At 34.9% G+C, this 23187-nt stretch overlaps 1 protein-coding gene across 1 annotated transcript in view; it reads right to left on the bottom strand.

Annotated features, from left to right (window-relative positions):
• NCAM2 (neural cell adhesion molecule 2) overlaps positions 1–23187 on the bottom strand; it is a 352058-nt gene that overhangs the window by 223388 nt on the left and 105483 nt on the right. The window lies entirely within an intron of this gene.

The following is a 23187-nucleotide window of genomic DNA, read 5'->3' as shown; positions in this document are numbered from 1 at the left end:
GAGGTCTGCCTGGAAATGGATGATCAGCCGACTGAGAGCTTATGGGTGAGTATTAAAGACAAGACAGGCAAGAGTGACGTCGTAGTTAGTGTCTGTTATAGGCCACCTGACCAGGAAGAACAAGTGGATAAGGCCCTCTACAAGCAGCTAGGAACAGCCTTACATTCACAGGGCCTGGTCCTCCTGTCGGACTTCAACCACCCCATTGTCTGCTGAAGGGACAACACAGCAGGGCATAAGCAAGCCAGGGGGTTCCTGCAAAGCATCGATGACAACTTCCCAACCCAAGTGACAGCCCAATGAGAAGAGGTGCTCTGCTGGGCCTCAACATTGGAGAAACAATGGTGTGTAGGGTTAGTCCTGGCTTAAATAGGTAGAGAGCGGGTTTGTAGGAAATGTGGAACTCTTGGTTACACTCATATTTCAGAGTATGTCTCATTTCTCAGGCAGCAAAAGAGCTTCTCTGTTAGAAGTCACATGGACTAAGGACAAAATTGTTTTATTTTCATGATAGATTCTTCCTAAAGACTTCTGGCATATCAAATATTTATGACAATTTATTAAGCAAGCTAGAACTTCAGTGAGCTAGAACCATTGATATCCCACTTTGCAAGGGTTCCACTTTGTGCTAAGTGCACAAAAAAGGTGCCAGAAGCTACTACTACAGCTTTCATTTTCTCTGTATAGCTCTAATTCTTGTCACAGTATTAATGGAATATTTTTAAGAACCCTGCCAAGTCAGCATACGGCTGTCCCTATAATCCAACACAAGGTTTCACAGCTCTTGATAAAATAGAATTTAAATGTTCTTAAATGCATTCCAGGTAATCAGCTCCTGGCCACTCATCCTGGTTAAGCTGACAATCCTATTTTCTGAATTCTGATAAAGTAGTGCCAGCTCTAATATTCTTCATTTGCATAAAACCAAACCACCTTGGTGTTAGCAATCTATATTTCCTGATAGTGACTGCTGATGCATTCTTCAATGGCAGTCCCAAAAAAGCATAAAACTAAGGAAGTTAATATTTGCTCATCCTAAAGCTGTAAAAAAAAACTTCCACCCCTTCCCTCCTGGCCTCAAGAAAAGCCAGTTGTCTTCAGTAGTACTTCCTATAAAAGGAACTGAAGAGGTAAGCTTGATAAACCTTGACAAACATAAAAAAACAAACTTGCAGTGTGTGTGTGTGTTTCTGTGTGTGTATATGAGTTTAATTTCCAGGGTAATTTTGCAAGAAGCAAAGTATATTAAAAAAACGACCTTTCTTTTCTAAAAAATCTGTTGTCTTTTATCTACCTTTTGCTGAGTACAATATCTGTCTTTTATATGCACATAAAGGTTAAAATACATAAAAGAAGTGATAATCATGTACAATTGGGCCAGTCTAAAAACATACGGTAATTGGACAGTTTTCTGTGAACTACAATTCTGTATTTAGACACTGCTATTCTAAGCATTTTCTACATGCTGCTATTCTAAGCATAAACTTAACCTAGCTTTCAAAAACCTTTCAGCTCATTAATTGTATTAGCAAAAACCAGAAAGCTGGTCTAAAGGTATACATCTCTGTATGCATGCAGACCAAAAGGCAGTGAGAGAACTATACATAAATGAAGCATACCACTTGGTACACTTCAAAAATTGTCTTGAGCTGATTAGCAATTGTATTTTACCTTCAGAATATAAGGCATTTTTAATCTTCAAAAAAAACCCAAAACAACAAACAAACAAAAAAACCCAGCTAGAACTCTTATGTAATTATCTATGTATACCTGAACAACATTCAGAACTGCAAATATTTTAAAGCTGCACAGTTATTTTGGCTATCTTAATTATAATAAATAGTGATTACCTTTTATCATCTGTATTGTCTCATGTAAAGAAATCTACTTTTTATACATGAATGAAAATCCTCATTTTGTGTTTATTTGATGTTTTGTAATTTCAGAATCAGTACATTTAGAAATTAAGTATGCATTTTTTCCTACTTTATAACTGAAAAGACTGTTTTTGTTTGACCTACCAACACTGAATCAAGATCTTCTGACATCAGGAGAACAAAGTCTACACTGTATTGCCAATCTTACAACATGCACAAGGTACATATAAATAGCTCAGCAATGGTTATCCTTGATGTTTCTAAGGAGTCCTAGATCCTGACAGATAAGACAGTTCTGCTTTGAACTCTGCTATGTGGGAGAAGATACCGTTTGCATTTCTTGGACTGATTTGAACCCACTGTCTTCATCTTCTTGGAAAGAGTTCTAATCACTCAGATGATGTATAAGAGTGAGATACTAAAATCTCTGCCTTCACTTGTGCCCTAAGGAAAAGTTGTCGCAGTTTGGTTGCTCCCAAGTGTATGTGCACAGGCGTACCCAGCCTCCTGGCACACCTAAGGGATTGCCTACCTGGGGGACTTAAGCAAACAACAGTTCTAAGTCCCATTGTGCCTTTGATGGGAAACAGTCTGAACTAGTCTGGACATGCACAAAACACACCATTCAGTAAATTTTAAAGTTAGAACATATGTAGTAGGTGCATGCAGCTACATGATTGGTTGTAGCAGGTTGACAGGTAAGTACAAACCCATCCCATTTCCATGCACAAGAGTTGATCTCTTTTGAGTTAGACTAATTGCAATTTAAGCAAGCAGTCTACAAACAAGGAAGGAGTAAGATGAACCTCCAAATAAGATAAAAAAGGGCAAGTTTCAAAATACACCAGTTAAAACTTCAGCTCTCTGAGATGGTTACCTAGCTCTGGAAGAACGAAGGCCCAGATTTTTCTCACATTTACTGAGAACAAACTGGTTTATGGACTTAAAGGAATTTTGCTTGGCTTACAAATTCTCAATACCAGCTGCTCAGAAACCACCTAGAAATAACAGACTTTGAATCTTTATTTTCTCTGTTCATATCTATTACAAAGACAAGAAAATAACTATGTACGAACGGCTGTATACTGTTCAAAATTCTATGATTGTCAGCTTGTCCTCATGCTAAGGAAACTTAATTTTTAAAATTCAGATTTTGTGATGATATAAGCATGGTTTGATCTGCATGAGATGAAGAAACAACTGTTGGACGAGATGTAGAGAGGACAATGTGATGTATAATTTATAATTAAACACATTTGCTTATTTATTTCAGTTCACCAAGGGTGTTATGTTTGTATTTGTGCAAAACAATGACACATGCCTAAGAAATTTTCTTCTAAGGATTGCAGGAGTAAGTTAACTCGTTACACGTTTTTAAAATTCTCTTCTGTCTCATTCTTTCCCACACGATATATAGATGTCATTGAAGACTGAAAAGTACCCTGGCTACCTCTGCAAATGTAATCAGGGATGCAAGATAGATCTGAGCTCATGAATTTCTGGGGCATAAGAAAATCCCAGTACAGTGGATAATCAAACCTACAATCAGCCATTGCACCATTCTGTCCTTGACTTCAGCTGTGCGCAGCAACTTAAGAAGAAATACAAGGATGATTAGGATAGCCTAATTAGAAAACAAAAGGTTTAAAAGTGGCAGTAGAGCTGGTTATGGGTCAGTAGTCTCATCTGCCTGTTTTCATATAGTTGCATTTCCCAGCAAATGAAAACAGAATGATTACTTAGGTAAATGGCAAGGTTTGAAAAACATCATCCTAGGGAGAAATAAACTCCACGAATGCCTACATATATTAACTTAAAAGCAAGAAAGAAAAGCGTAGTCAGTGAAACAATCAGCTACATTTCAATCTACGCTAATTTTATAACATCTGTGAATTTAACATGATGTGGTGATTCAAAAGTGATGTTTTGCTTGTTTTTTCACCATCATTAAATCACACAACTATTATGGATAATATTATTCAGTGCCACAGATGAAAGAGAGGGAAAGGGCGTGTGGTTATTGCTCACATTATCATAATAGCTAAGGACAGACTAACAAATCAATTCCTTCTTTATTTTCTCTTTCATCCCCCAAACCCAACACTGCAATGTCTTTTAGGGACAAAATCAACTGTTTTAAATTCGTCACTGAGTAAATAAGCCACCGATCCTTTCATTATTAAAGGATCTTCAGTGTCTTAGTTTAAGTTTTGTTCTGCTTCTCCCTTTTTCCTTCCTTCCTTCCTTCCTGTCAGTAATGAACATTCCTTTAGAAGTAAAGGGGATTTATTCTCCTCTTCTATCAGAAATCCCACATACAGTTATGCATTAACTTCAGCAGACAGATTAGAGCATTAAGTTATCTCTTAAGTCGTTCGTAGCCTGGTGATGATCTTCTGCATGAAGATGAATTTTACTACTCTTGCTAATAATCCATCACAGCCATAAACAGATTAAATATTGGTCCTGGATTTATTTATTTTTATTCACAAAGGAACTCAAGGAAGAATAAAATACAAACAAAGAAAATCTAGCCACAAGAAGTGTGTGTGCTTGTGTGTGTGTGATTACTGCCAGGATGTTTGTTATAGAATGCTTCTGCATCTCTGTACTTCACTTGGCTTAATAAAATGCTTGCAATTATAATCAGCCAACAACACTCCTGATTCCAGGAGTGACTAGCAGAAAAACTGTGCCAGCTAGTTATTCTGTATTCAGATAATAACAATAATCTTTAGCAAAATCAAGAGAGAGTAAGCATCTTCCTTTTTCCACCTAAAAAAATAAGACTCAATTTCTCTATATTCCATTCGCATTTTCTTTTTCCTAGCCTTTTCCATTTTAGTTGAATATAGCTTCCTTGTCAGTCTTCCCATCCTCACTAGCCAAAGCACTTTCACACATTTCTAATCCATGTATGACTTTTTTTAAGCTTTCTTGTCACTTAGTCTGTGTGTGGTTTTAGTGCTATAAAAACAAATTAAATCTTAAGAGAAGCATTGCATTTTAAGACTTCTGTGTATGCTAGAATTGCTGCTATTTTTAATCAAACAGGTAAGAGCTGTTTCTGTATTATAACACCTGATTTTAATAAAGTAAAACATAAATAACTTTTAGACATTATAAGATCAACATACTAAATAAAATAAAAATATTTTCATTTTATTATTAGGAAAAAAGTGTTTTTTCCTAACTGAACAGTTCATTATGTAGATATTATTTCTACTAACAGATTAAGCTGATTGCTGAACATACTAAACAATTCCTCAGGCATTGTCTAGTGTTATTACCTCCTTTATAGCATAGAGATATTTAAGGAGCTATTTAATTTTAGCATGTGACTTTAAGTAAGTTATCAAACATCTCTACACTGCATTTCTCTAGCAACACCACCCCTAAGGAACACTCAATTATTTTGGCCCTAATACCATGTTTCTTAAAACAGGTATCAGCATCTTTCTAAAGTACCAATTTCTTCTTCATTGACAGGCTGAAACAGAAAAGAATAGACAACACTGTGTAAAAAATATACAATATTAGGATTTTGCTTCATGACTGAACAAAAAGTACATACATGAATTGCACTTTATAATGCAACATTTGAGAAAAAATGATTTATGATATTTGTTTTTTCCTCAGGTGGAATCTATACCTATAATTGTATGGATTAGTGAGACTATGCAAGCTAGCCTGTCCCACCATGCTGTGTCCTAAAAGGGAGCTCCCCACTGCGGGGCTCTGCACAGTGGTGGTGGAAGGTGAGCCCTAGTCACAGCCCAGGCTGGACCTGAGGTCCCCGATTTTGCTGAAAGCTCACCCATTCCTTTTCTTTTCCAAGTCATTCTAAACACAAAGATTCTAGATGCTATTTCCTCACACCTCATATTTTTCAAAATATCACAGGGAAATGTAGATATATGCTATTCAGTCCATCCTCTCAGAACCAGAAAAAAACTACAACTTTGTAGAAATTAAAGATTGAGCACATAGCAATTAAGCAATTCTGTTTCATGGGTGGGGGAAGAGAATAAAATATAATATATAAAAGAAAGTCAACTAGAAAATTCAAGGAAAAGTGGAATACAATTTTCAAATCTGCAAATACGTCCGATTGCATAGAAACTGTAATTATGAATTTAATTTTATATTTTAACATATTGTAGAATAATCTTTATAAAATTTAACTTGCATTTTTTATTTTGTTGACGTGTAAGTCATAAACTTTGCACTGCAAAACCTTAACTTTGTTCTGTTTATGACTTTAACGGATTACCTCCAAGACTTGAGAGAAAATAGTTTTTGCATTAGTTTATTCTTTGGACTTGTTCAGTAGACAAAAAAATGTAACTGAGAAAGCATGCCAAATTACAACACTGCTGATTTGCTTTAGACTTCTGCATAATATTTTATATACTAAGTCTTTAAAATGACAATAACAATCAGCATGAAATTAAGAAATGTAACCATCAAGCCAGTTCCTACCCATCTAATTTTGCTTAGGTAACAGACTTGTTCAGTTTTCTTAGTAAAATATGACAAACCATGTCATCAAACCAGATCCAGATTAAACTATATTAAGGAAGCGCTATCCTGCTAATTAAATTGCATAAAACTGTCTTAGCACAGAATCACCAGGAAGAGATGAACCAGAAAATGTTCAAAGTCAACCATAGAATGGGAAGATTTTCTTTACATGGAAGACAATCAAAATCTCTCACAACTATAGAGGCAGCTAACAACAAAACAAGCCAGTTCTAAAAAACAGGTTATAAGCAACATAAATGCTTCCTGGCACAAAGTGTTAGCAATGACTAGGAGACTGAGCAGGCGATAGTACCTTCCAGTCACTTCTAGTTTTCAGGAAAACCACTTTCACTTTTTTTTAAGGCTCAGACTACAGCATACATTCCATTTATTCTTGGAAATTAACAACAGATGCAATTTCTTACTGTATGCCCTTTCTTTCTTTGATAATTAGAGAATTATTTGCTGATGTGGTTAGATACTTGGAAAAAAATACTAAACCCCTATCATCTTGAACTCCCAAGTTCTTCAGCAGCCAGCAGAACCACCATCATTAGAGATCTTTCTGAATAGGTTAGACAATTATGTGTTGATGTGTGTGTGTTAGGCAGGAATGGTGTAATCTTGTGAGGAAGGAATATTGTTTGGGGTCCTTTCTAGAGTTTTTTATTGTTGTTTTAATGGCTTTAGGATTTTTCAAAAGTATTCCAATGAAATAGCAGTGCACAAGATCTCCTGACTATGAAAACTAAGTAGTCATGAGATGGTTAAAACAGGTCTTAGGATACGAACTTGAATCCACCTAAATACTCAACCAAATATTTTAAAATATGTTTAATCTACAAGGCAATAAGGTTCTTTTGCATATTAACTTCTCTACCAGTGCAGCCAGGGTATGACTAGCCAGTATTTGACTTAGATTTAGGTGGGTCTATGTTTTGCTGTGTCCCCTTTTCACCATCTTTCATGTTTCTTCACCATGTTCTCTGGGGCTCAGTTATTCCACTAACAACTGCATGAAATAAGAGAAGACCAGACTGCAAATGGATACCTTTGCTATAAGAATCATAAATTCTTTTAAAATTGGAAAAATGCCATACTTTTGAACAAGTTTCATTCAATAAAAAACACATTGCTCTGATGATCGTGAATATGACTCAATCAGTACACCGAAGTGACTATTTTAAAAATACAATTTGGCCTTAGGTATATTCAGTTGATAAACTCTCATAAAGGAAACAAAAAGCATCTTCATACAGCTTTAACAAAACATGAAGATCTGAGAAATGAAAGAAATTATGAACTCTAAAAAGTTTTACAACCTCTTTAAGAGAATTAAAGCAACAGAAAGATACAGCAAAGAAATAGGAGAAACAAAAAAGGAAGCAGGTGCAATTTATCAGTTATAATAATTATCTTGAATGTCCCTTTTCAATAAACATTGAAATGACTTCTCTATTCTTCACCTTGAAGAGCTTCATCTCCTTTCTAAAGCATCCTGCATAAACATCCAGCACTATACATAAACTGTTTAGTAATTCGAGAGTTGCAAAAAAGGACAAAAAAAATCATATTTAATGTATGCCATGAGGTATATCATATTTTCAAATATCCACTAATGTGTCCTATCCTGCAGACAGTACTTATTTTAGAAATACCAATTTAGTTGTGATAGTTATTAAGTCACTTTGCTTTAGAAAACCAAGGAATATTGGAAACAAAGCAGGAAATGTCCAGATGCACATAGCCTATAACAACTATAAAGCAGAAACTACTTTCAAATCTTAGTGGCAGAAGAACTAGTAGAAGGGACACAGTAATTGAATGGCCTTGCAAATCTCCCAAAGATAATATAATGTGGATCTGGTAAGATGAATTAAAGTAGGGAACTTCTATACACACCAAACTGTAAGCTTGCATGTGGAGGAAGCACGTACAACAGTTTTCACATGGCTTTTATTTGATAAAATGGTTCAAGTGATTTCCTCTCACTTAAATGTGATTTTTTGAGACAGAAAATCCTCAATAAGTATGACAGACAGTGGCCTTTAAAAACTGCACCCCCTAGAATGCTGAGAGAAAAGCAAAACAGAACTCAGAGTTGCAAGAACAGCCATTTTCAGAATACAGTTATTTCAGAATTAGTTAGAATAAAGTCCTATTTATATAGCACTGAGGGTCACACTTCAGACGCAACATTTCAAAAGCTGTTATCTGTAATTAAGTGAAAGAACTCGGTGAGGACAGTTGATAACTAACTGTAAAATGCAGTATGAAAAATAACATCAACTGCAAATTAGAATGTATTGGCATGTATAAGTGGACATACTACGCTAACTTGTTTTTTCCCAAAACTTCTGTTACATATACGTTCTAGAATAGACTCAATTTAATGGCTGTTCTAAAACATGTACTTACAGCCATATCACTCAAAACTCTTTTTATGCACATGCAACACCACAATTTTAACTGAAGAGGACTGTAAATAAAACCTTACCCAGTCTGTATCCTGTTTTATGTTAAGATTCATATGCAAATCAGCTTTAAGTAAAAATGAGTTGAGTGGTCTCATACTAAATTTCATTAAACACATTGATGTGTCTCATGTTGCTACAGTTTTGCCACACTTTTTTCATGTTCAAAACTCTTCTCAGATTCATTTCAGAATGAAATGAGAAACGAGAACTGAACAGGAAGATGAACAAAGTTAGTGATGATTTTGATTTTAAATGCTCTGCCCTGGCACAATTATCTGACGGAGGCATTTCTACTTCTTCTGGTTTTTCCTTTTAATAGGAAAAATCTATAGAGATTAACATCAAGAACAAACACCAGATCTTAAATAATCTACACCTGAACTCATGAGATAATTTTAATAGAACAGCACCTCTACTTAAAATGACAGAAACGGCAAAAGATGGTTAAACAATCAACTAATAATAACATTTAACTCATGGTGATGTGTCCTGGACCACAGAATATGTTTTGCTTATGGCACTCCTGGAGCAGCCTAACTTCTCAACAACACTTACAGGATTTCTCCTGGAACTGAAAGACAGACATCAAATTTGCTACAATCTGTGCAAAACAGCTGTTCTTGAATGTAACCTTGGATGCCTGGTACAACCACCGGGGAAAACAATCAAGGGCTACAAGCCAAGGGCATGCTGTTTCAGTAAGACCTTCCGAATTATGGCCAAAATTTGTGGAAACACCATCTGTTCTGACAACAAAGAACATGATTTTTGTTTGTTTGTTTGCTGTTTGCTCCCCCTCAGCTCCCAGCTTATTGTTTTCTTGACCTGTGACATCGCAATATGACTCCAGATTTGCAATGTATGCACTACATACAATAAGGAATGATGTTATCTTCTTCCAAGAGTTTGCATTATCTAGCTCATAGTAGGGAGCAATACTACAAATTAAACGGCAAACACACAAAAAGCTATTTACAATGTAAAGCACAGGGTTTTTTCATTGTGCGAATCCTATTAATGAAATCCACACAAGTCAGTCCCCTAGCTTGTTCCTCAAAAATTAATGCTAAAGCATTTATTTATAATTGCATGTCCTTTCCAAAAGACTAACAATTACCAGGCTTTAATGACATCTCTTTGGAGACTATGGACATATAAAACGTATAAACCTAAAATAATTGTTTGGCTGGAAGCCTGGTTAAACCACAATTCTGTGAGTGAAAATTAATCTTTCAGATGAAACATACACTTTTTTCCCATAGTACAGTTAAATTCATTCTACAAGTCAAGCTGTACTTTGAAGTCAGCAATTTGGAAAAGCATTTTCTTTCTTCAAAAGTAAAACAAAAAGCAATAAAATGATTACCATTCAAACTAGCTGACATCTTTCTTACAGTGTTGGAAGAAAATTGCGTTTTTGACAAGGACCTGTAAGAACCTGTATGGCAGTAGGAAAAAAATGGCATGCTATGGAACCGATGTTAATTTAAGATTTATAAAAAGAACCTTTTAAAAGGTTCATATATATAATTAGTGAAACCGACAGAGGTATCCTGTTCTAATAGTTAAGGTGTCAGGGCTGGGGGGGGGAAGAAAAAAGAAAAAAAAAAAGATAGAAAAGGAAAAAAGAAAACGTCCCATTCTAGAAATAAGTGACCTCCCACCATTTCCAAAGAAAATAACAAGTGACTAAGGCGTCAACAATCAGCCAGACAGATTATTAGCAGCACATTAAAAAAAAAAAATTAAAATGGCTACAGTATTTGGTCACTAACACTCAGCAAAACTCCCGCTGAAAACAATGTTTTGTTTTCTGTTGTTTCTCTAGGAAAAGTATTCATTTTATTTTCCCATATCCAGTGGTTTCTGACACTCCAAGTTAATTATTTCACCACACTACCAAACAGATCTACGAGTCAAAATCAAACTCATGTCCATGAAAAAAAAAAAAACAACTAAGGGAAATTCCTTAATTACTTTTCTTCAAATTTAAATATCTCAGGAATAGGCATTTTAAGGCTGCTATTCTTAAGTGAGAATTCTGCAGTTTGAATTTTTTGGGGGACTTTCATGGCAACACCACTCCCCCATCAAGACATTCTTATTTTCAAGTAGTCTTTTACTTTTGTGACAATTTCTCTAATAAAACTGTAGTTTTGATAACATAGGTAAGATACACAAATCGTATTAAATTTTATGAATTACATATTTTTCTAATAAAAGATTGTATTTTAAAGTATGCAAGTTACACTATATAGTCACAGAAAAATCAGGGTATTTGCATGGCAAGAGGCAATCCTAGATAGTCTAAAGAAATAAGGCAAATAAGAGAGAAAGAAGGATTAGCATTTCCAGTTTACAGATGAGGAAGTAGGCCACAAAGAAAGTATGTTATACTGTTGTTTGCTTCCATACAGTTTAATAGTCCTGTAACCAAACAGGTTTTCTATTCCAAATACATTGTTCAGGAAGAATTGTATCACTTTTCAGATATAACATTATAAAATATTTACATGAACTCGTTAAGCACAAGTTTATATCGGATGGGCTGTACCTCACTCTAACCTCTTGGCCATTTTAGTAAGAATCTATGTTGGTGTTTCACTTACATAAAATGACCACATTTTCCAGGCGAGTGAATGCTGCTAATTTTACAAGCATTCTGCAAGGAACACCTTGGAACATAGCTGCAACCTTAAACTCAGTGCATTCATTTCAAACAGTGTGAAGTCTTCATGGAAGGCCTATACTAGATGAAAGCTTTCAGCTATGAGGAGGCTTTTTCAAATTACTCTAGTCTCCAATTCTATAATGTCTGAACCTATATGATGTTTTCATAAACTCCCAGAAGCTTATTTTCAAAGAAGTCTGATTATTTTAATAAGCCTGAAAAAAATAAACACTAAAAATAAAAGCTATCTTTACTATGGAATAGTCACTGTATAAAATTTACTATGTTTTTTGAAAATTAAGTTCATGTGGGCAGATTCAAACAACATACTCAATCCTATTGAATAATGAAAGAGAACAGAGATCTCAAACTATTGCATACATTTGTAAAAATCTGACTCAAATACGGAAAGATAGAAAACACTGAGAAGCACACCAACTATTGTCCTGGTTTTGGCTGGGATGGAGTTGATTTTCTTCCTTTTAACTGGTATAGTGCTGTGTTTTGGATGTAGTGTGAGAATAATGTTGATGACACACTGATGTTTTGGTTGTTGCTAGGTATTGTTTATGCTAGTCAAGGACTTTTCATCTTCCCATGCCCTGCCAGATGTGCAGGGGGCTGGGAGGGAGCGTGGCCAGGACGGCTGGCCCAGCTGGCCAATAGGCTATTCCACACCATATGACGTCATGCTCAGCATATAAAGCTGGGTGAAGAAGAAGGAGGGGGGGCATTCAGAGTGATGGCGTTTGTCTTCCCAAGTAACCGTTACGCGTGATGGAGCCCTGCTTTCCTGGCGATGGCTGAACACCTGCCTGCCGATGGAAGTAGTGAATGAATTCCTTGTTTTGCTTTGCTTGCGTGCGCGGCTTTTGCTTTGCCTATTAAACTGTCTTTACCTCAACCCACGAGTTTTCTCACTTTTACCCTTCTGATTCTCTCCCCCATCCCACCCGGCAGGGGGGGTGAGCGAGCGGCTGCGTGGTGCTCAGTGGGCGGCTGGGGTTAAACCACGACAACTATGAACTATCTTTTTGAGTTTTAGCTATTCTAATGTCCATGAAAGCCTCAAGTTAAAAAGCTTATGTTGGGTTCTTATCACTGGTAGGCCAATTGACTTCAGCTAGTCAATCAATGCCCCAGGACACAGTAGAAGACTTAATCATGGGAGTAAATTCTACCAACTTAATGTACTTTCTTCCATGAATAGACCAAAATAATTTAATTTTCCATCAAATCTGACATGAACAGAAAATTATCGGTGGGTCTCAGAATTAAGACAGAAGACTTTTTTCCTGGCATAATCATTCTGAAAAGAGCTGAATGAGTTACAATAGCACCTGTCTCATCCAAATTGAGAATATTAATAATTTAAACATACAGAAAACAATTTATAAAGGGGTCTATCTGAAAATTTTGTAAAATGTTAAGCATTATATTTTTACCTTTGAGTTCAAGACTTTACTGCAGTATAATCTCATAGATATGCATCTATTTTGCTTTTTTCCTGGCTTCAGTGTCTTGGATACCAATAATTAAAACTACATAATATGAAGTATAAGACATTTAATAATACCAACACTCACTGTCACATCAAACATGCTGAAATGCAAACATTTTTTTTTAGTAAGATATTTTACATATCCTCCTGCACAGAACTATGCATCATCTATTTCTACTATTGCTATTACTATTCACACAATATTTTCTGTATGCAAATGTGTTTGTATGTATTCTTATAGGCCAGAAATTCAATCTTTCTGTATTTCAGTCCTTCTTGGGTTAATGCACCTATGTCAAGACATTGTAATGTAGACAGCATCGTTTTCCATTTTAGTGGGAAAAATATCAGTGACTTGAGCTGTATGCTCCCTATAACACTGGAGGAAAATCATGCACGTACATGAAAAGGACACGCAGGGAGAGACACAGACGTCTTTAGGTGAAGAAAAAATCCTAACAGAAACTTAACTCAAGAAATATTGAAAAGTTATGTTAGCAAATAGAAGGAATACTTTAGGAAATATTTAAACACCCACCACTTTTGATCATGGATATATGCTGACAACTGGTACATCCAGTTTTCTCTCTCTCCATTAATACTGGCTGCTGTGGTTGAGGAATGTGACAACTGCAGCTTTTCTGTGGCTCATTTCATCCCCAGTCCTTTACACAAGCTAGATTTGACCTCATATGAGACTGCAGCTACAAGGTTTGTGTACTTCATACCATGTTTAAAACTAGTATAATGTTTGAATTACAGAAGAATAGCTCCTCTCTATTAGGGGGTTTTATTCTCAATTTTAAAAACTCTTGCTTAAAAGATTTGTATAACTATAGTGATAATTTCCTACTAGACATGAGTTTTTAACCATTCATTCAACTGGGAGACACACATAATATGCCATGTGTACTTTTCTATGTTGACACCCCCTCATCCCTACTATGGGAAAACATCCCTTTCATATACACACTTAGAATAATTTTAAAATAATGTAAATTTTTAGTATCATCTCTCATATGATTTGGGCCTGAGACACAAAATAACTACTTGCTGCAATCCTACTATTAATATAACTTCCATATAAATTTCAAAAAACCTTAGGGACATACTTCTGGTTCTAATTTTAGTATAAGTAGCCTCTTCTAGGATAAGTAGAAAAAAGTTTGCCTTATTCAACAGAATTAAACCCAAAACTCAGTCCTAACTAGATCTTACATTTTTCTGCATTAGCTACTGAACATGAGTATCTTCAACACGCTCAAGAGAAGGGAGATCCTAAGAATAACAGGAGTCACTAAAATACACTATTGAAAAAATAAATAACAGTAAATAAGCACTTTCCTAGCTGAAAAACGTGCAAACGTTTATGTACTTGTTTTAATAAGTTGTTAGACCTTTTACTAGCCCTAAGCAACAATGGAAAGAGCAAGAAATAAACAGAGTGGGGAAAATACAAATAAATTTCAGATAACTAAGGGTAATGTTATTTTAAGGTCAGATTTGGTGGAAAAATATTGGAAAATGACTAAAACATGTAAAGGATTTCTGTTTGTTACCTACATTATTATGATGCGATGGTGCAGACTCTTTCTTAAAAGATTTTATATTGATAGTTCCTGGAAGATAATTAATATGCAAAATATAAACAGGGAAAATACAGTAATGGGAGTACTAGAGCAATTCTGAAGATGCAAGGTTTACTTTGTATTGAATATATTCTCCATTCATAATAACAACTGCATTTAATGACTCTTGCATTTTTATTCCTGCAATTTCTTTCCACAGACCTTTGACTTTTGTCAAAGGCATTCAATATTGAAATAGTCTGGAATAAAAGTGAGGTCTGCATATGTGAATCTAGAAAGCACATAAATAAGTTTCCTTTTACATAATGAATATTGTAGTTCAGTTACATCTGCAAATGAGATGATTAAGGAGAACCTCAACCAAAAAAAAAAAACCAAAAACCCAGAACCAAGACTTTTCAGGTTAAGGAGAAAAGGGGTACTTCTTCATATGTTTCTCATCTCATAATTTTGTTTCTCTCTAGATTTTCTTTAATAAAACATATTCATGTTAGGTTAATTTTTCATATTCTGGACAATATTTTTTCTGAATGTATAACAAACTATATAAGAAGTCAGTAACTTTTTTTAAAAAAAAACCACACAAATATATTCTGCTTTTGATTGTTTCTGTCTGGTCTCCTCTACATTTCCCTGCTTATCCTTCCCCTCCTCCCTGATCCCTCCTCTAATCTAATTGTGAAGTCAAAGTATTCATTCCAGAAACAGAGAGGGAATAAATCAAATAACTCATGTTTAAGCAATGTCACAATACTATACTATAAAACGCATCTTAGCTTGAGCGTAATATCTATTAGTACTCGTACTGCTGCATCAAACAGGTTCTGCCTTCTATGATTAAAGATGGACTCCCTCCAACTACAATGCAACATCTTCTATTTTACAATACTTCAGAAAAATATTAACTTCCATAATAAATGCCATGGGGTAACAAGACATGTTTTTTCACCTATTTCTTTCTCTAGATTGGAAAAAAATTCAGTTCTGGTTGGGTAGCAATAAAACCTGTTTTTTCCTTGATTACTGTGGCATACTCACTGGAATTTAGATTGTATCTTTTCCCTTCACAGACACTACAGACCCCTTTACTGGATGAGTTGATACCTTCTTCTCTTTGCCATTGATTAAGCTGTGGCCAGTTCAGAAGAATGATGTGTCTCGTATTTCATTTCAAGTATTTCCATGTTTATAGTAAGTTTGCAGCCCAGTTATTCATAATTGAAGGCAAATATCAAGATTGATAGTTTTGCTGATTTCAACTCCTTATAAGAAATACAAAGTGGATTAACTAAACTGCTAGGGAAACCACCACTGAACACCATCTGCCAGCCTAGGCAATAACTCTGCTTTTTGCTCTTGACTTCAAACTAGCATTCTCCAAGCTAACTCTGTAACTTGAATCAGAAAAGTGTTCCTCAGAGGGACTCATTAGTTTGATCACTGCCTCCTGAAGTCATGATTATACTGTGTTAGAACTGGAGTTGGTATCTCTGTGGGGCACCATACTGAACCCTGTTGATGCGCCAGCACCCTGGAGCTAGCTCAGGGATCGCCAGTACATCAGCACATTGAATCATGTGGACAAGTCCAAAAACTTAGTAAGTATAAACAGCAGGTAACCTAATTAGGGATTTCTATACTCAGAAGAGAAAACAGCATGCATGTATCAGTGAAAGCATGCTGAAAAAGCTTGCAGTGCTTAAGTGGATATAAAATAATTTGTCATTGGTTGGAGTAATTATGTCTTTGGTTAACCCTTAAAAACACATAAAAAAAATTTAAAATTGCAGGACGACTTTATGCAAATGCTTAACAGTTGCTTTTGAAAGAAATAAGTGACACATAGAAGGACTATCAAGTTAAATAAAGAAGTTAGTGCATGGGGTCAGTTACCATAACTGACTAAATTCAAGCAGCAACATTTTAATCTCTATCCATTATCATCCCTTCAATATTTTTTACTTATAGTATATTAAGACAAAGAGTGTACCACTTCACTGGAAAAGCAATATGTATTTTTAATTTAAAAATTATGCAGGTTTACCTTACCTCTTTGAAGAATGCAGGTTCATGGATTCATGCTATAGTGAATCGCCTGTAACATAGGTACTTTGATTACCTACTGTTGTAGACATAAGAATGTATTCCATTAAACTTGTCCTTGTAACTATTCTTTTTCCCTTTATTCTAGTGGCACATAATAAACTCAAAAAGTTCTTTTGCTTCTCCAATTTATTGTCCAAAAAGTAGCAAGAAAATTCTTGGTGGACAGAAAAAGACAGCACTAGAAAACATGAACCAGCATTGCACAGGAGTCACCTGAAAGTATCAAAATATTGGCAGAATGTAAAAGGAAGCAAGGATTGAAGGGAAGGATATTATTGCAGCTCTGTAAATTTTAGAATAATCTTTTTTATGCAAAAGTAACAGCTTCAGAAGATGCCTGAAAATCTCTGAGTGAAAAATGGATGGAAAAGAAATAATCTCATACTTGGAAAAACAAAGTTGGGGAAGAATTCCATGAGATACAGTCCTAGAGAGAAGAGGGGTTCAAGAGATCCCTCATTTGACCTGTGAGAAAAACAGAGACACTGTCTGAGTGTATAGGGATGGAGTTAGGAAAGCCAAAGTCTGCTTGGAGTTGAATCTGGCAAGAGACATGAAGAACAACAAAAAGGGCTTTTACAGGTTCATGAGTAGCAAAATGAAGACTATGGAAAATGTGGGCCCACTACTGAATGGGACAGGGGACCTGGTGTTGAAGGATATGGAAAAGTCTGAAGTACTTAGTGACTTCTTCACCTCAGTCTTTACTGAGAAAATTCACCCTCAGGAATCTGAGGCGCCTGACACTAGAAAAATATGGATCAAGGAAGACCTACCCTTGGTGGTGGAGGATCAGGTAAGAAAACATTTAAACAGACTGGACATACACAAGTCCAGGAGGCCTGATGGGATGTTCCCACGAGTGTGAAGGGAGCTGGCCAGTGTCACTGAGAGGCCGCTCTTGATCATCTTGGAAAGACTGAGGTGATCAGGAGAGATGCATGAGGACTGGAAGAAAGCAAATATCACCCTTACATTCAAGAAGGGTCAGAAGGAGGATCCAGGAGAGTACAGGTCAGTCAGCCTTACCTTGATCCCTGGGAAGATGATGGGACAAATAATCCTGGAACCCATTTCCAAACATATGAAGGACAAGAAGGTGATTGGGAGTAGTCAGCATGGATTTATGCATATAAATCCATTACATTTAAATATCCAGAACATTCTGAACACATAACATCCTCACAAACTAATGAAGCACGGGATAAATAAGTGGACAGTGAGGTCAGCTCAAAACTGGCTGAGCTGCTGGGCTCAAGGTGTGATCAGTGGCACAAAGTCTAGCATTAGAAAGGTACCCCCAGGATCAGACAACAGGGAAGAAACTAGTCTTAAGCAGACACTTGTGTACATTTCATTATTGCATGTAGAACACTTATCAACAATAATATATTTGTAATTTTTACAGCTTATTTCCAAAACTGTTAAAAGAATTTCAACAATGAATAATTAAAATGGAAACCACAGGGGGAAAAGAAAAAACATAAAGTACTTCCTTGTCAATTCCCCTAATTAAACTGTATCACACACAGAAACTGTCATAACATTACTTCCATTTCCCCAGATATCCAGACCTCTTTTGTGTTTTCCAGAGAGCAAGTTATGTTGTTAAAAATATAGTCAGTCATGTACCAAGCTTTGATGAATTAAAGATTGCTTTCCCTAAGAGCTTGACAAGCAAAGCTGTGTAACTTCCTACAAGGACAAAGACACCAATAATTATTTTAATCTGTTTTATTTTTTATAAACAGTTGCTCAAAAATTGAATCTATGATACTTACCTAAAATATCTAATATCAGACACTTTGTCTGACTCATGAAAGTTTTTCTAAAGCTTTTTCTCTAGACCTCAAATGGTTAAGCAATGACATACATAATCAATATCTGCAACATAACTGTTTGATAAAACTTTTAGATATTATTTCCATGATCTAAGATCTTTATAATGTTTTTGAAGTATTATTGCTGAAACTTCGAACGATGAAGTTTAAAATTTGCCAGTTGTTGGTTGACACCAGTGATCTCTCAAATACACCATGTAAACACTCTACTCTGTTTGATTTGAATGCCCACTAGAACTTGGATACAACATATACACATAATTTTGCAATTATTACTTGTTTAGAAACAGATCTAAATCAGTCCTGCATTATGCACAGATAACTGCATGTCTGATCAGTCATTTCATTTCTGCTTTTCATCTTCCTGAAGATGAAGGACACATAAGTTATACCAGATATTTTACAAATATATTCACTCCATTGCTGGCAAACAAATGTACCTATTTTATAATCGATTTGATAACAAAGTCAAATGTCTTTCAAACTCCCCCAAACATATTTTACTCATACTTTAATGGGTTTAAACATGCTTAAACTTTTTAATTTATTTGTATATATAACAAGAGGAGTCACAACCCTTTCTTAATCGCATGCAGTACATCATTTGAGAAAACAGGTCTCAAAGGTGTGAAAATGGGGCAAAGGAAGGGCAGGAAATGCAGCCTGTTGGGCAATAAGAATTTCTCTGATCCTAAAGGCTAACTATTTTCTTATTCAACTTTAATTCAACAGGTACCTGTCGATGCCATTTCTCTTCCCTGCTAGAGGAAATGGCTTCTCTGAAGGACCTGGATAGAAACAAAAGTGCAAGGGGATGGTACAAAATTGTTTGGGAAGAGTGAATTAAGTGGAGAACATCAGAAGGATACTTGTTTTAGACCACAACAAAATAAAAGATTCTGAACAATTAATGTATTTTTTTATACATGTATTATTTCAATGTCCTTGTGATAAAGGCAAATGCAAATAACGTAATTTACATGCAGACTCCAACATCATCTTTTAATTCTCCATTCTCAAATGGTGAAAATCCATCTTTCATGTGTAACTTATGATCTTAGTTTTAATGAGGACTTTGACAATTGACAAGAAAAGTATGTGGATTTCTGTTTCAAATATACTTAAAGTCTGATTAGGAGCCTGCAATATGAATTGTTAAAGGCTATTTTTGTTGTTTCAGATGGTTCCTTTGGTAAACTGTAAGTGAGGTTTATTAGCAGGGTTTCTGCGGTCAAACAACACTATTAAAACTTGACACATACATTCTATCCTTATGGAGAAGGGGATTAGTGACTGCTGCACAGAATTTTCTCTCTGAATTTTAGCTATTATTTTTTAGACAGTCTGATGCAATCAGAGATCAGTAGGTCTATGTTTCTTATGTTTAATTTTACATTTTTATTACTCCATTGTTTCTTTATTATTTTTATTTCTTTATTATTTCTGTATTATTACTCTATTATTTCTGTTACTTTAATTTGTATTCTGTTCTCAATGCAGCAAAAAGATGAATATATTTACAAAACTGCATTGCGCATGAACTCCATCCTCCTATTAAAATACATTTAAGTGACTATATTAAGAAAAAATCACAGGAAAAAAAGAAGGGAACATAAAGCACTTTTTATATAATAATATAGTACAATCACTGTGCAGTAACATAATAGGATGTGACAACTAGTAACATAATGAAAATATTATTTAACCATAAGTATGTTTTCCACATTTGACTGGCTACTTGCACGCTCTCTATGAATAACACTGAGTTTAAACTACATAGAAAGCCAAGTATGAATTATTTTGAAAAATCGAGCATCAAGTTATCAAATATTTAGGAAGGAAATAATTTGAAAATAAACAAAATTATCAAGTACATTAGAAGAGCAAAGCTATAATACTATGACTTCTCATCAAAATTTACCAGATTATTAAATCTAAAATTAGAGCTTAATGCCTCATCCTTCAGAAACTCTTGCACAAAACCCAGGGGATAAAAATAATGATATTCATTTTCCATTAAGCTAGCTGTAGATCTTTGCTTTCTTGCCATGTTATCATCAAATACTAAAACTAAAATTTTGTAGTAGCTTATTTGTATATTTTTGATTAGTAGACATTTTTTCCCATGAATGCATTTCATTCTTTAAAAACTTGTATGCCAAGAAGAGACCAAAACACGTTCTTCCATCCTTTTTTTTTTTTTAATGAGAACAAATACAAATAATGATAATTAAAAAAACTTATAAGAAATTTCTCTCTCGTTATTTCTTTGGTGGGTTTTCAGTTGATCAGTTGTTGCTGTCTTTCACTACATTGGCTTGTAGAAGTCAAAGTCTACCAATGCTTACAGTACAAGTTAGAATAACTGAACTACATTACTAAATGCAATAGCACTCACTTTCAAGAAAGCCTTACAAAGACCCTATCTGCATTTTACCTTACATTATGTAAATCACAATATAGAACTATAGTTTACGCAAGTTCCACTTAAAATCACCACATGCTGTTAAAAGCTCAAGTAAATAGAAATTTAACAGCAGTTAATTATGATTTTTGACTGAATTGAAAATGTGCCTTTTAAAAATTCAAACCAATGAAGGTGAGTAAACTTCGCAAACTTTAGACATTAACTGTAAAAGCCTCAGCTGCTTTTGCTCAGTCTCCAAAAACAGAGCACTCTGCAATTGTCTTAGGTGCTATATATAAAAAAATACAGTTATTTTAGTAAGCATTGTACAATCAAAATATAGGAAATATTTCAAACATTTTCTTCAGGCTGGCCATTTTTTCAGGTATTTTGTATAGTTGAAACCCCCCTTATTAATCACAAACTGATTAGTGAAATCTTCCCAAAGAATTTCACAGTACCTTTTCCAAGGGATTTCTTTTTCTTGCTGTCATAAAAAAGAGTGAATCTAAATTGCTTTCAGCTCAGATAATGGCTTATAAGGAAACATTTTAAGTGGCCAGAATTTGGCTTGTCTTGGTCTTGTAGCAATTACCATAAGAATGACAGATGAAAACAAACAAAAACTATCAGTGTTTTAAAACCAGACAATCTGATTGCTTAGGCATTAATCATAATTTTTTATTTATCACATGGAAGAGATAAGATGTATATGAATACTCTAATACATATTTTTTTAACATTTGAAATTTTACCTCCTGTTTTTTGTGAGATAATTTTATGTAATATTTTCATTCTTTCATTAATGTACCAAACTACAATCTTAAAGTAGTTGTAAAAGGCTGCATTTTATGTAACAGAGATTTTAACAGAATTACTGTATGTGCTTTAGCATTCCTTACAGAAAGGAAATATGCCAGAGTCCTGGTGCAGAGATTACAGTTCGTAGCAGCAGAGCATTAGTTAAGTTTCAGGTTGAAGAATATGATATACAGAAGCTAAAGACTCAGATGTGAGTGTAGTTTCGGGAACCGGCCACAGGATCTTTAACATTTCATGGATTGGTGACTCCTCACAGGTCAGTACTGTTGTTCATCAACTCTTTATCCCACATATCATAATGCTTCTTATTCACCACAGGCTTAGAGATACACAAATAATTGGACTTCAATGCAATAGTCGCAAATAATAGGACTTCAATGCATCCATTTCCTTTCACTACAGGGCGATTTCAGAATATCTGGGTGCTTTTTGGATAAATACTAACATGAATGTCTACTCCAGTACTTGAAAAGCTGGCCAGAACTCTGATATGTAATAGAATTGGAGTTTTTCAGAAATTTCTGTCAGCTAATGGTCTCGAAAAAATAGTGCTGTAATAAAATGAGAAAATGTTGAATGTCTTTTTTATCAAGAAGAGTAGACACTTTCCTAGCATCCATTGTCACCTGTTGCAGAGAGATTTTATCTCAGGAATCCAACTAAGTAACAGGATAAATCACCTCTCTTATATTACATATATACTTACTTTATTAGCGCCTCCAAAAGAAACTGTTTATGTTGGCCAAAGATCACAGGTGAAAATTGATTACGTCAGCCAGGGAAAGGTATGTCAAGCTAATTCCTGCTGTTCTTACATATATGTTTTCAAGGCATTTAAGAGCTTTGGATCTCTTGAGATGAAAAGCTTGTCCATACTGTACCAGGATTAAAATTATATTTGCCATTATGAAAATGAACTGGAGACAATATTGGAAGTGTTGAAAAGTCAATTGCAGTGAATACTTGGCAAAACATACTCTTTCCATACTCTTGATCATCAGCAGGACTGGGTTTTTTTGTTGTGTTTTGTTTTGTTTTTGAGAAATCAATAGTACTTACAAGGACATAGAGAAGTAGTTTGTTTCTTGAACAAGGAACATAGACAAGTTAATACAACTGCCCAGTTTTCACTGTGGTATTCTCAGTGGATCTTCAGTTCAGTTTCTGATTGGAGATAAACATGTCAACTACAGTCATGGAGTGTGATTGCAGAATCACAGGCTTGATGAATTGGCAAGGTTTCATCATTTTATTGTTAAGCACTACACAAATCTTGGTATTGAATTTGTCTGCCTTAAAAGATATTGCAAGCTCAGAAGCATTCATCTATGACAGTTAGAATAAAAATTATAGACTTGATTTGGCAGATGCT

This window comes from Calonectris borealis, chromosome 1 (assembly GCF_964195595.1).
Source record: "Calonectris borealis chromosome 1, bCalBor7.hap1.2, whole genome shotgun sequence".
In the NCBI taxonomy this organism is placed as follows: domain Eukaryota; kingdom Metazoa; phylum Chordata; class Aves; order Procellariiformes; family Procellariidae; genus Calonectris; species Calonectris borealis.
The sequence above is the reverse complement of the archived record's forward strand: the minus strand, read 5'-3'. Positions and strand labels throughout refer to the sequence as shown.